The 10,954-nt window shown below is 39.4% G+C and overlaps 2 long non-coding RNA genes across 2 annotated transcripts; both read right to left on the minus strand.

Moving 5' to 3' along the window:
- Window positions 1-7,807: 7,807 nt before the first annotated feature.
- LOC109939543 (uncharacterized) lies at window positions 7,808-8,523 on the minus strand. Its single transcript, XR_002262020.3, has 3 exons — window positions 8,435-8,523; window positions 8,245-8,349; window positions 7,808-8,162 (listed from the first exon to the last, which is right to left on the minus strand). It is a non-coding gene; the product is annotated as an uncharacterized lncRNA (long non-coding RNA).
- Window positions 8,524-9,840: 1,317 nt separating this feature from the next.
- Window positions 9,841-10,712, minus strand: LOC103626338 (uncharacterized). The gene is made up of 3 exons (XR_552885.3): window positions 10,622-10,712; window positions 10,439-10,518; window positions 9,841-10,010 (listed from the first exon to the last, which is right to left on the minus strand). It is a non-coding gene; the product is annotated as an uncharacterized lncRNA (long non-coding RNA).
- Window positions 10,713-10,954: the final 242 nt, after the last annotated feature.

Raw genomic sequence — 10,954 nt, forward strand, 5'->3', positions numbered from 1 at the left:
TAACATTTTAGAAATGATATGTTATATATCGAAGGTTAACGAATTATGAAACACATTATCAATTTATAAAGCAATATGAAACATATAATAAAACATTTATTGATGATAAGTTATTATAACAGCTTAGATAGATATTATATGGAAAGATAACTAAACAATAATTATTTTATTTTCATTAAGAAAATACATAGCCTAATAAATTTTCATGCAAGAGATAACGAAACAATTAATTATCTTTACTTCTATTAATAGAACTCATAGCCTATATTATTAACAAAGATATATTCAAGGTCAATATAAACTAACATTTTAATTATAAGAAGAACATGAACACTAATTTGTTTATTTTATCCTTTAGGAAAAACTAATAATATGGACTCAATTTGATGGATGTTCTAATCATGACTAGAAAACTAATTAAGTCATTTTAGATGAGGAACAAATGATCTAATTCATTAATAAGAAAACTATGTTCAACAATATATAATCTATTATTTTAGTTACCTAATCAAGTCATTTAAACATTATTAGAAGACTCTATATTCCAAGTGTAAATAAATAAATAATATTTATGCATATTGAATATAAATCTAAATCAAGATTTATAATAAAGATAATTATGTAATTAATCTTCTAATGTTTTTGGTTATGGAAACGTGTACACTTTACTTTTATCTTCTTATTTATAAAGATCTACAAATGGATGATTATGATACACATGTTTCACATAAGTTACGAGAAGGTGTTTAAAAAAACTATAGCACATTTTACAAGCAAAGATTGTATAATTATCTATCTTTTATATTTCTGGTTAAAATGTGATCCACCTTTTCTTTTACCTTTTATTTGGAAAAACTACACTTAAACCAATTATAATGAACATAATTCAAATTAAGTTGCAAAAGCATGGAAAATGGTGGAAATACTAATTAAAATTGTTTATAACATCATTATGAAATTAATCAACAAATTTCTATTTTATTTAGGCACGGAAATATGGATGAAAATCACGGATAGCTATTCTATTCATTACGTACATCGGAAGTAGTTAAAAAATGTCAACAGGAAACACCAGGAAGAAATTCGACGACGACGAGCTAGCACAGCAATCAACCGACGAGCAACAGGGCGGCGCGATCTTTAGCGAGGAGCCGGTGATGCTTGGCTGCATCCGACAACCGCGGCAGCACGGCTGCAGCGCGTGCACAACGCGGGCATGTTGCATGGTTGTCTTCGGCAGCAGGGAAGGCTTGGAGGAGCCAGACCCACAGCGCCGACGAACAGCAACAGAGCGCAGAGGATTCCAACGATGGTGACTGTGCACAGGCATGCGTAGGTGGCAGAGAGAGCGATGGAGTGAGCATGCAAAGGAGAGAAGCGCGACTGGCTTATTTAGGCCCTTTCAGTTTTTTCAGCTTCTGGTCACCCAAAACTGCTGCAGATTACCAAACGCTCAGTTTTTCAGCCAGCTTCTATAAAATTCGTTTTGCTAAAAACCATCAAAAAATCAATATAAACACATAATCGGTTAAATTGTTGCAATAGTATGAATCCGTCGCTTTCTACATCCTGAGTCATGTGGACACCTTCATCTTCCTTCGTATATAATCGCAACGATACTTAAATTCTCCCTACAGTCAAATTCTCCACACAGCCAGATTCTCAGAAAAGTTGGTCAAAAAAGCTGAACCAAACAGGCACAAGGGACACTGATAGACAGAGGGGAGAGGAATCGATGGCTTTCGCCAGTCACTAGCCATTGATGGCGCGGGCGAGAAAACACGCTGGTGGAGAGGCTCGGTGGGGAGAGGAGTCGTGCGGATGGTCGTGGACGGTCGGGCGTTTCGCTTCAGGGAGATGAGAGGGCACCAGGGAGGCGAGCAGACGTCGCGACTGCATTTACGAACACGGGAGCAGCCAGCGCTTTCCTTCCATACACGAGTATGGGTGACAATGAGATCTAAATTTTACACTATAAGATTTAAAGATCGAATCAGATTAGAATCGGACCCTAATTCTATTTATTTTTGAACTAAACGTCGGGCCCCACCTGTAGGAGAGATAGATGGAGGGAGAGAATGGGGGACAGATGGCGTGCGTGGGATGGGCTCATGGGCTGCTCGGCTTGATTTTGGGCAAGGGTGCATTGGTTTTTTTGTGTTTTCTTTCTTTTCTTCCCATAGAATAAGTCTATAAATATAGATACAATTAAATATTCAATATATATTTATATATAGAAATAATAAAATTTCCAATTTTAAAAGAAAAATAAATTGAAGGTATGTTCTACATATTTAAATAAATTGGGTTTCACAAAACTAGATCGAATATAAAAAAATAACCCTTTTAAATTAAGTAACAATCAAAAGTCATGCTCTAAAATAAATGCATCAAACACTTGGTTTATATTAGTTATTCTAGAAATTGTTCAATTCATTTATATCACCATTTTATTATTAGAAAACATAAATATTTTTGGTTCTATTGGTAACTAATAAATAAACCGGATTGCTTTTAGGTGATGGATTTAGAGTGTTACAAAATCTACCCCTCATAAAGAATCTCATCTTCAAGATTAGGGAAGGCTAGCACGAAAATAAAGGTGATACATGGTTATTCTTAGGCTCTTGATTCACATAGGACACTTTCAAACTTAAGGAACTTGCTTCTTTGCTCCGCAATGTATACTAATCAAGCGATCTTCACCATCGTACTTATAAAATGGTTGGTCTTCTGGATTGTTGCTTGGGTCTTACTTTGCAGTCTTCTTCTCAAGTCAGTCCAGACGGGTCTTAGGGCATTGGCGAATAGTATATCCTTCGTTTTTCCAGTAGTAGCAAGCACCTCTTGCTTTGAGTTCTTTGCGAGTCAACTTTGATTGAACAACAGAAGATGAGGGCTGATTGGGTATCTGTATCTTACATAGCTGAGCCTGACTTGATTCTTCTTTTTGGATATCCATGAGTTTCGGGGTTTTTTCTTGTGGTTGAGGTGGACTAATTATGTATCCAAACATTCTTCTGTTCCTTTTGTTGTTCTTCATTCCATTCATCAAATAATTCTGACTCATTTTTCTCGTTCATAGCTATTAAGGTAGGAATATTGGCATCACCTACTTCATTGGGGTTCATCATCTAGTTAGAGAGTAAAAGAGATAGTGAGACAATATTACATAAGAGGCTTGTACGGCATGAAGATAAAGACTGAACACAACTCTTTTATTCCAATATTGTAAGAGATTAGCCAAGGAAAATGATGATTTTAGGTTTCTCCTAGTTTCATCACACTTCGAGAGTTTACAGGTGCTACACCTCTTAACAAAGATCTTGTTGTCTCTATAGACTTTAGAGCATACTGACCAAATCATCTATTTGATCCAACAGTGGGTTGTTGGCTAGTTGGAGTAGGCTGTGATTGATGCACATGTGATCGAAGGCATGTAGGAAGATGATATCAGCCTAGCTCCCATTATCGACGAGGACCTTGTGTAATTCCCATCCTGCCACATTACAAGTGATGACGAGTGCATCTTTGTGGGTGCGCTGTGCAGGTCGATGTCTCTTGCATTGAAGGTGAGTGTGAGACCACTTCGTCTGAATTATTGGTCCTCTAACATCGACATGGTTGACTCTTCGGTAATGGTCCCTTTTGACATTTATTTTTGAAGTCCAAACTGGACCCTCCAGTAATCATATGGATAACACCTCTGAAGGGGGATTAACAAAATCATTCTCTTGTTTTGGGGTGGGGAGGTGGTTGCCGAGCTTGTTGATTTGCTTGAGGAGGTGGAGGGGTGGGAGTGGTAGCCTTTCTTGATATTGGAGTTGTGGGTGTTGTGGAGCTCTTTGGTTGTAATTTTGATGCTGCTAGGGATGGTATTGGTGGTCGTTTTTGTAGTGAGGGTGATGGCATTGGTGGGGGTGATAAGTGTGAGCTATGGCTCATTGGTTGTTAGTGGGGATGGCCCTGGCCATGTGCTCTTTGGTTTCTTTAGTTTTGGGGCAATCCCTGGTTGGATGCTCTGAGTCTTCATCGTGGAAGGCGCACTAGAATTTCCTGGGCTGCTAGCGACCTCTCCCTCGGCCTCTATCTCGTAGAACGTTGTCGCGACGGCCTTGCTACGAGTGGTAGCGTTGAGGGGGACATCGCCCTACTGCTACTGATTAGCTATGTTGTGGACCTGGGGCTGCGACTGACTGTGCTCTTGGCGAGGGGCATTCCTACTGTGGGCCCTGGTTCCATGACTTGCTGGACTACGAGTCTGCTTTCGGCTTGCATTGTGACTCCAATTTCTGGTAGTGTAGCTCTTTGGATCGGGCATATTTCTCAAAGACTTTATATAAGTCTTGGAGTGTTGATGGTTGTAACACTCCAAAATCGTATTTTGGTGAGTTAAGAAAATTTCCTAAAGATTTAAAATTTCAAGCGTATTATAACAAAGTTATGAATTGAGACTTTCTTCCTAAAAAATTAATAAATAGTAAATATAAAATATTGGCTATATAAAAACTATAATAAATAGGATAGTGAGTTATTCTATATAAATTACTCCTATTGGGTTATATAACTATGTGAATTCCATGCTTATTAAATTTCATGCATACACATACTTATTTGAGCAAAGTAAATAAAGAGTAAATAAATGTAAAATATTTGCATTCATGTTGGTGTTTTGGTTGTGCATATAAATATGGTTTCAAAATTTAAAATTAGATTTGAATTGGGATAATTAAATCTAGAAATAGAAAATAGGAAAAAAAGAATAGCAAATAAAAGGCTTATCTATTTGACCACTTAAGGAACACAACCCACGTGAGTTTTTCCTCCTATTTTTTAATTCCACTTGCTAGATATTGCATCACTGTTACCTATTTTAGATTCGAGTTTGCTAGAGTTCCTAATAGATATGATAGGATTGTAACAGATAAGTACTAGATTAGATCTATCATGTAACAGATTTGGGTTCAAGTTTGTTACCGTGTGATTGGTTGATGTATGGTAGTAGCCTGGCTCGTTTGTGAGCAGTCTGGCTCCTTGTGCATAAGCTGGATCCATGCGTAGTCTTTTGTTTGGTTGTTTGTATTGATTCAGGTCAAATACAGTTAGTGTTTGGTTGTCTATGTCAGGACATGTACTAGAGAAAACTGTATAAATAAATTTTTAAAGATTATACATCATTTGTGGTCTAAATTTATTCGTAAAAATATCAGAAACACAAATATGAAATCGGTTCGATGATTAAATATTTCAATTAGAAGATATAAAAAACAAACTAAAAAAGCATCTCAAAATTCCTGCAGCTGCTTTTGGGCAACCAGGACGAGCGCATACGCGCCTCCATCCCGTACGGGCGCAGCCTGCATGCGCGCTCTGATTTGCATCCCATTGGTCTGCATACGTAGAGCCTGTAACCAAACACATCGTGCTTTAATGCTCCGCGGGTGCACCTGTTTCCGTAGAGCAGCCAACCAATCACACGCTTAGAGTTCCTAATATATAGGATATGGTTGTAACAGATAAGTACTAAATTAGATCTTCATGTAACCACCCACCTCCCAGGCTATATAAATACATGTCACCATAACACCTCAAGCCATCAATTAAAGACACATCTCATCCATAGCCTCGCAGCAGCCACCGCTCACCGGTGGGCCTACCACCACGGACAGGATGTCGCAGCCCTGTTCCGGCGTGAACATGATCGTGCAGGGAGAAACGGCCCTAGCCGTCGATCCGGTGATGAGCGCTCACGATTTAATCTCAAATACCCCATCGTGATCGAAAATCGTAGCCATTGATCTCGGATCTGTTGGCCTAGATTAGATCGCGAGATCCTTTAATCTTGAGCGTTGATTTTAGATCTGACAGCTGTGATGGGATCGATCGCGTATCGATTCGGCCGAGGTCGTGGGCCGTCCGATTCAATCTGGCGGGGGAGACTTGATCTGCTATCATAAAATCTCTATCGTCGATCTCCGATCCAACGACCGAGACTTTGATCTAATCTGCACCGTAGACTATGAATTCAACGGTCTACAAAATCCCATACCCCTTCGACTGTCTACTTTTGCAAAAGAGACCATATGCCCTACATTAATCAACCCACCGTCCACCTGTGCAGTTAGGGCTCGGCAAAAAACCCATAACCCGAAACCCGAACCCGAACCCAAAATACTCGAAACCCGGATTTTGTTCGGAGATTTCGGGTAGCAACTTGCAAAACCTGAATTTATTTCGGGTAATTCGGGATATCATAATCGGGTACCCGAATTACCCGAACTTTCATGTGTCATGTACTCATGTCATTCTTAATTATTAATTTGTGCATCTATAACTACGTGTAAGTGTTCATGACTTATGATTGTAGATTGCTTGTGTTTTTTATGTCCATGTATATCATTATTCAAACTATATTTTTATACTAATTTAATAGGGTGCATGTGTTTTTATGAAGCTCACACAACAGTTCGGGTAGTTCGGAAATCTCCGAACCCGTACCCGAAATTCCAGGTACCCGAATTTTCGGGTATTGTAAAACCCGTTGTAATTTCGGGTATCGATTCTCAAAACCCAAAATTTTAAGTACCCGAATTACACGACCCAAAATTTTCGGGTAACCCAAACGCCCACCCCTATGTGCGGTAAGATGATTACCTAGCAGTCCCTGAGAATTGCAAATAAGTCCCTAGAGCTCGATTTAATTATAAAAATGACCAAAAACCAAATTAATCCCTATATTGCTCGTTTTAACTCAAATTTAGTCCGTTCAAGTTGTTGCGTTAGTCTTGTACTAAATTTGTCTACGCAATAACAACATTATGTACAACATATTACTTACTTTTATATTGTTTAACCTATGATTATTGGTTTATCTTGCTAATCAAAGATAATAGTCCATGATTATAACCTGATTAAAAATACAACATATAATCAAGTTATATCTCGGATTAAAGTTTAATTAATTCTCACATGATTTATATTAATTAACATATAATTTATCTTTTATTGTTTAATCACCTAAATCTTTGGAAAATCATATCCTCTTAACCGTAACTCTGAATTTAGTGGTTTTTGAACCTACGACCACATAGCAACGTGTAGAATATTCTTACATGGTTTATTCTCATGTTTGGTGTAATGTTATTTTATGTACTCTTTGTCTATTTGTATGTATTGCTACGAGTAGTAGCGAGGTTACGAGTCACTTGAAGACCAAGTCGGTACCTGGGAATCTCGAGTCTAAGGCAAGTTGTGCCTTTGATCGCTCTTCTTTACCCAATAATGTTCTAGTTAATCACTGTGACATGCTTAGGTTAATTTGATGGGACCCACTACACCAAAATAATAAACTTCCTAGAGCCTAAACCCTAGGAAGTTAGGCTAAAACTCTAGGAAGTTAGCAAAACTCTCGGAAGTTAAGTCATCCCGTCGGAAGTTTGGCTCTCGAAAAAATTTTGTTGGAAGTTAGCTTAACTTCCTAGAGGGCTCTAGAAAGTTAGCTAACTTCCTACGGCTTAATAAGCCTCTCGAAAGTTAGTAGATTCTCAGAAGTTAGTAGTTTCACGCCGTCAGCGCCGTCAGCTGACTAACTTCCTACGAGTAACTTCCTACGGCTGACTGTAGCCCCTAGGAAGTTAGCTGGCTAACTTCCTACGGCTGACTATAGCCCCTAGAAAGTTAGCTGGCTAACTTCCTACGGCTTACTGTAGCCCCTAGGAAGTTAATTTGACCAGCATTACAAATGATGTTTATATTTTTACACCACATTCCACAACATAACAAATATATCAACAGCTATTTAGCACAACATATTTTCGCATAAAACATCTCACACACAATCACATAACAATATTTAAATCCATAGTCTCATCAATTACATCACAAAAGTCTCATCCATAGTCTCATCAATTACATCACAAAAGTCTCATCCATAGTCATAATAAGACACATATCATCATCCAGTACTAATAAAATACAATATCTCATACATAGTCATAATAAAAGTATCAAGTATCAGAACGCAATAACATGGAAGCTCACGGTCGCCAATCACCATCGGGTTACAGTGAAGAGTGATGGTCGATACCTCCACTATTGAAGAGGGTTTCGACAAAGTCTAACTCGTCCTCTTGTTCATGCGTCGGCAAGGTAGCTGGAGGGGTCTAATATACATGTACAAATGACATTTGCTGAGTTACATCATAATATAACTAACAACAAGTAAATGATGATGAATATGCATACCTGATGTTCGGTAGATGGAGATGTAGGTATAGGTGGAGGTGAAGCCCAGTAACGACATAACGCACGCTAAGCAGCATCATTGGCAGCTATCCATGGAATCGAATGCTGCATGAACACAATTCATTTATAAGTAACTGCAATATCTAGAAGCAATGGAAATTTTTTCAACACAAGCAAAAACATCCATTACCTCAAGATATTGTTGCTCAGTCATATCGAGTCCATACTGTGTCACCTCGTTCTTACTCTCTCGACGTCGCCCTTCACTACCAAACATGGCTTGACTAATCACCTGGATTTGAGCATAGTACATCATATCCCCAACAACACTTGCCGCATTTCTATGGAACACGGAGTGTGCGTGTTCCGTATGAGTATCTCCTTCAGGCAACTTGTAATGTTTCTAAAAAAGAAGCATAGTCAAAATCAATAATGTGATAGCTTAACAAAAAATTACAACTTGTCGCATTCCTATCGAGATTACAACTTAACAAAAAAAATAAGTTACTCCCTCCACTCCAAATTATAGATCTCTTTAAACAAATTTGTACATTGAATTTTCTACAAATCTAGACATGTTATATCTAGATGCATAGCAAACTCGATGTACTAAAAAAAATTGAAGCAACTTATAATTTGGAATGGAGGGAGCACTAAGTTATCATGAGAGTGTTCTTGTAGTATCAAGGCAGGTCAGGCGGGACAAAACATCTAGGATGTGCCACGAGGCCCACGACGGGCGATGGACTATCCGGATGGCTAGGGCAACAATAAACACAGAGCACTAGCATATGATGCTTTCATGCAATGATCGTCAAGTTAGCAGCATTGTATAGTTACTTTCATATTTTAGTATTTCAAAAGTGAACACAGATCAATAACTATAGCTGACATGGCTCCAATTGTCCACCTGCTATGATCAGAAAATGTACCACTCTTTAGTCTTTAGCAGACAACCTACACAAATTGTCACTTTAATTGCACCAAATGTTAATCTAATCCTACAATGGCGCTGTTAGGGACCGCAGTTCACACTGTGGCGGTTGAAAGATATGAATCCCACCAAAATGCTTGCAGTGTCCATGTTTCTTCAGACCACAAAAGACTACAAGAGGCTGGCCACAAGATTCAACGGCACCATGGATTTCCAATACCACGGACATGGAGCCACAGTTCGGGTACCCCCCCCCCCCCCCCCCCCCCCGTGTGGCCACAGACCACGGTCCCAAACAGAGCCAATGTTGGATCTAGCAGACAAATAATATATGCAGACATGTAGGTAGTTCAACAATAGCACAACTAGTACCACTATATCTAGAATTAACTATATTATGTTTCCATCCATTAGAATTATATATATTATGTTTCCCCAGCATAAAATGGTGGGGGCAGTGCTACTTTGTTAAATTTTGGCCTATGCTTCTAGTTCTTCATGCAAATTTAACTACTAAATCTAGCAACAACAGAACAGCCAAGCCAACCCCAAACCCCTAAGGGCATGTTTGGGAGCAAGGGTAATGGAGGATATTGGAGGTGCTAAAATTCCCTTGCTATTCAAATTTGAATAGCAAGAGGATTTTAGCCCCTCCAATCCCCTCTTTCCCTTGCTTCGAAACAAGCCTTAATAGTACTTCTCCTACATGGGGTGCATCCAATAACAGAAGTCAGAAAAGATTCATAGTACTCACAATTGGGCCATTTGCAACAGCATGATCTTTTGCAAATTTGCACGCTTGCTTCACAGCAAGAACATCCATTCCATCAACCTGCATGAATTACAATTTAGTTATGTGTGTAGCAAACACTAAAAGTAATGCCAACATGAGATCCAAGCTTAAGCTATTCCCTTAACAGTCAAAGTCAAGAATACATCATTATAATTGCAAATCAATACAAGATGCCTTTTCCACTCAACTGTATGCCATCCTCACTCAATTGTATGCCTGTATACTTTGATCAATGAACACTACAAAAAAATGGTTTTGTATGACAAAAGTAAAGTGTCATGTTTAGTAACTAAAATGGTCAATGAACAAGCGCTATTGAGCAACTAAAATTTGCAACGCAGAGAACCTAAAGTCGAAGGCCCCATATAAAACCACCATAAACAATCAAACATACCATAAAGAGAAACAAAATTTATCATACCAGGCAACTATCGTGAACAATGCGAACAAACCAAAAGAATAATTACCTTCAATCCAGGCACATAGTCGCCACACTTGTAGTAAGCAGGACTCTTCGCTGCCCTCCATTCCGCTGTTCCCATACCATCTATACAACAGAAATCAAACCCAGATCACGTCATATTTCTCATGATGAACAATCAGATTTTCATGATGTAGCCCCGTTTCCCGGAACTGATGCACGAACTCACAATGGTTGTTCTCGCAAACCAATATGGCGGGCAGCTTCCAGAGTGTCGAAATGTCGAGAGCCTCAAAGAGCTGTCCCTGGTTAGCCGCACCATCACCATAGAGCACAAATGTGGTTGTCTCCTCCTTCTTGTACTTTTGAGCGCAAGCATAGGTATTTGTTAGTTCATGGCAGCGGCCGGGGCGGGCTCCTTGGGGGCGGGCGCTGCCGAGGGCGGGAGAGGCGGTCGCGGTGGCGGTCGGGGCTGGCTCCATGGGGGCGGGGCGCGGTCGGGGGCGGCGGGGCCGACGGCGGAGTCGGCCGTGCGTGGGAGAAGGGCGCGCGAGAGAGGCGT

The sequence above is a fragment of the Zea mays genome, chromosome 5 (assembly GCF_902167145.1).
Source record: "Zea mays cultivar B73 chromosome 5, Zm-B73-REFERENCE-NAM-5.0, whole genome shotgun sequence".
NCBI classification, from domain to species: domain Eukaryota; kingdom Viridiplantae; phylum Streptophyta; class Magnoliopsida; order Poales; family Poaceae; genus Zea; species Zea mays.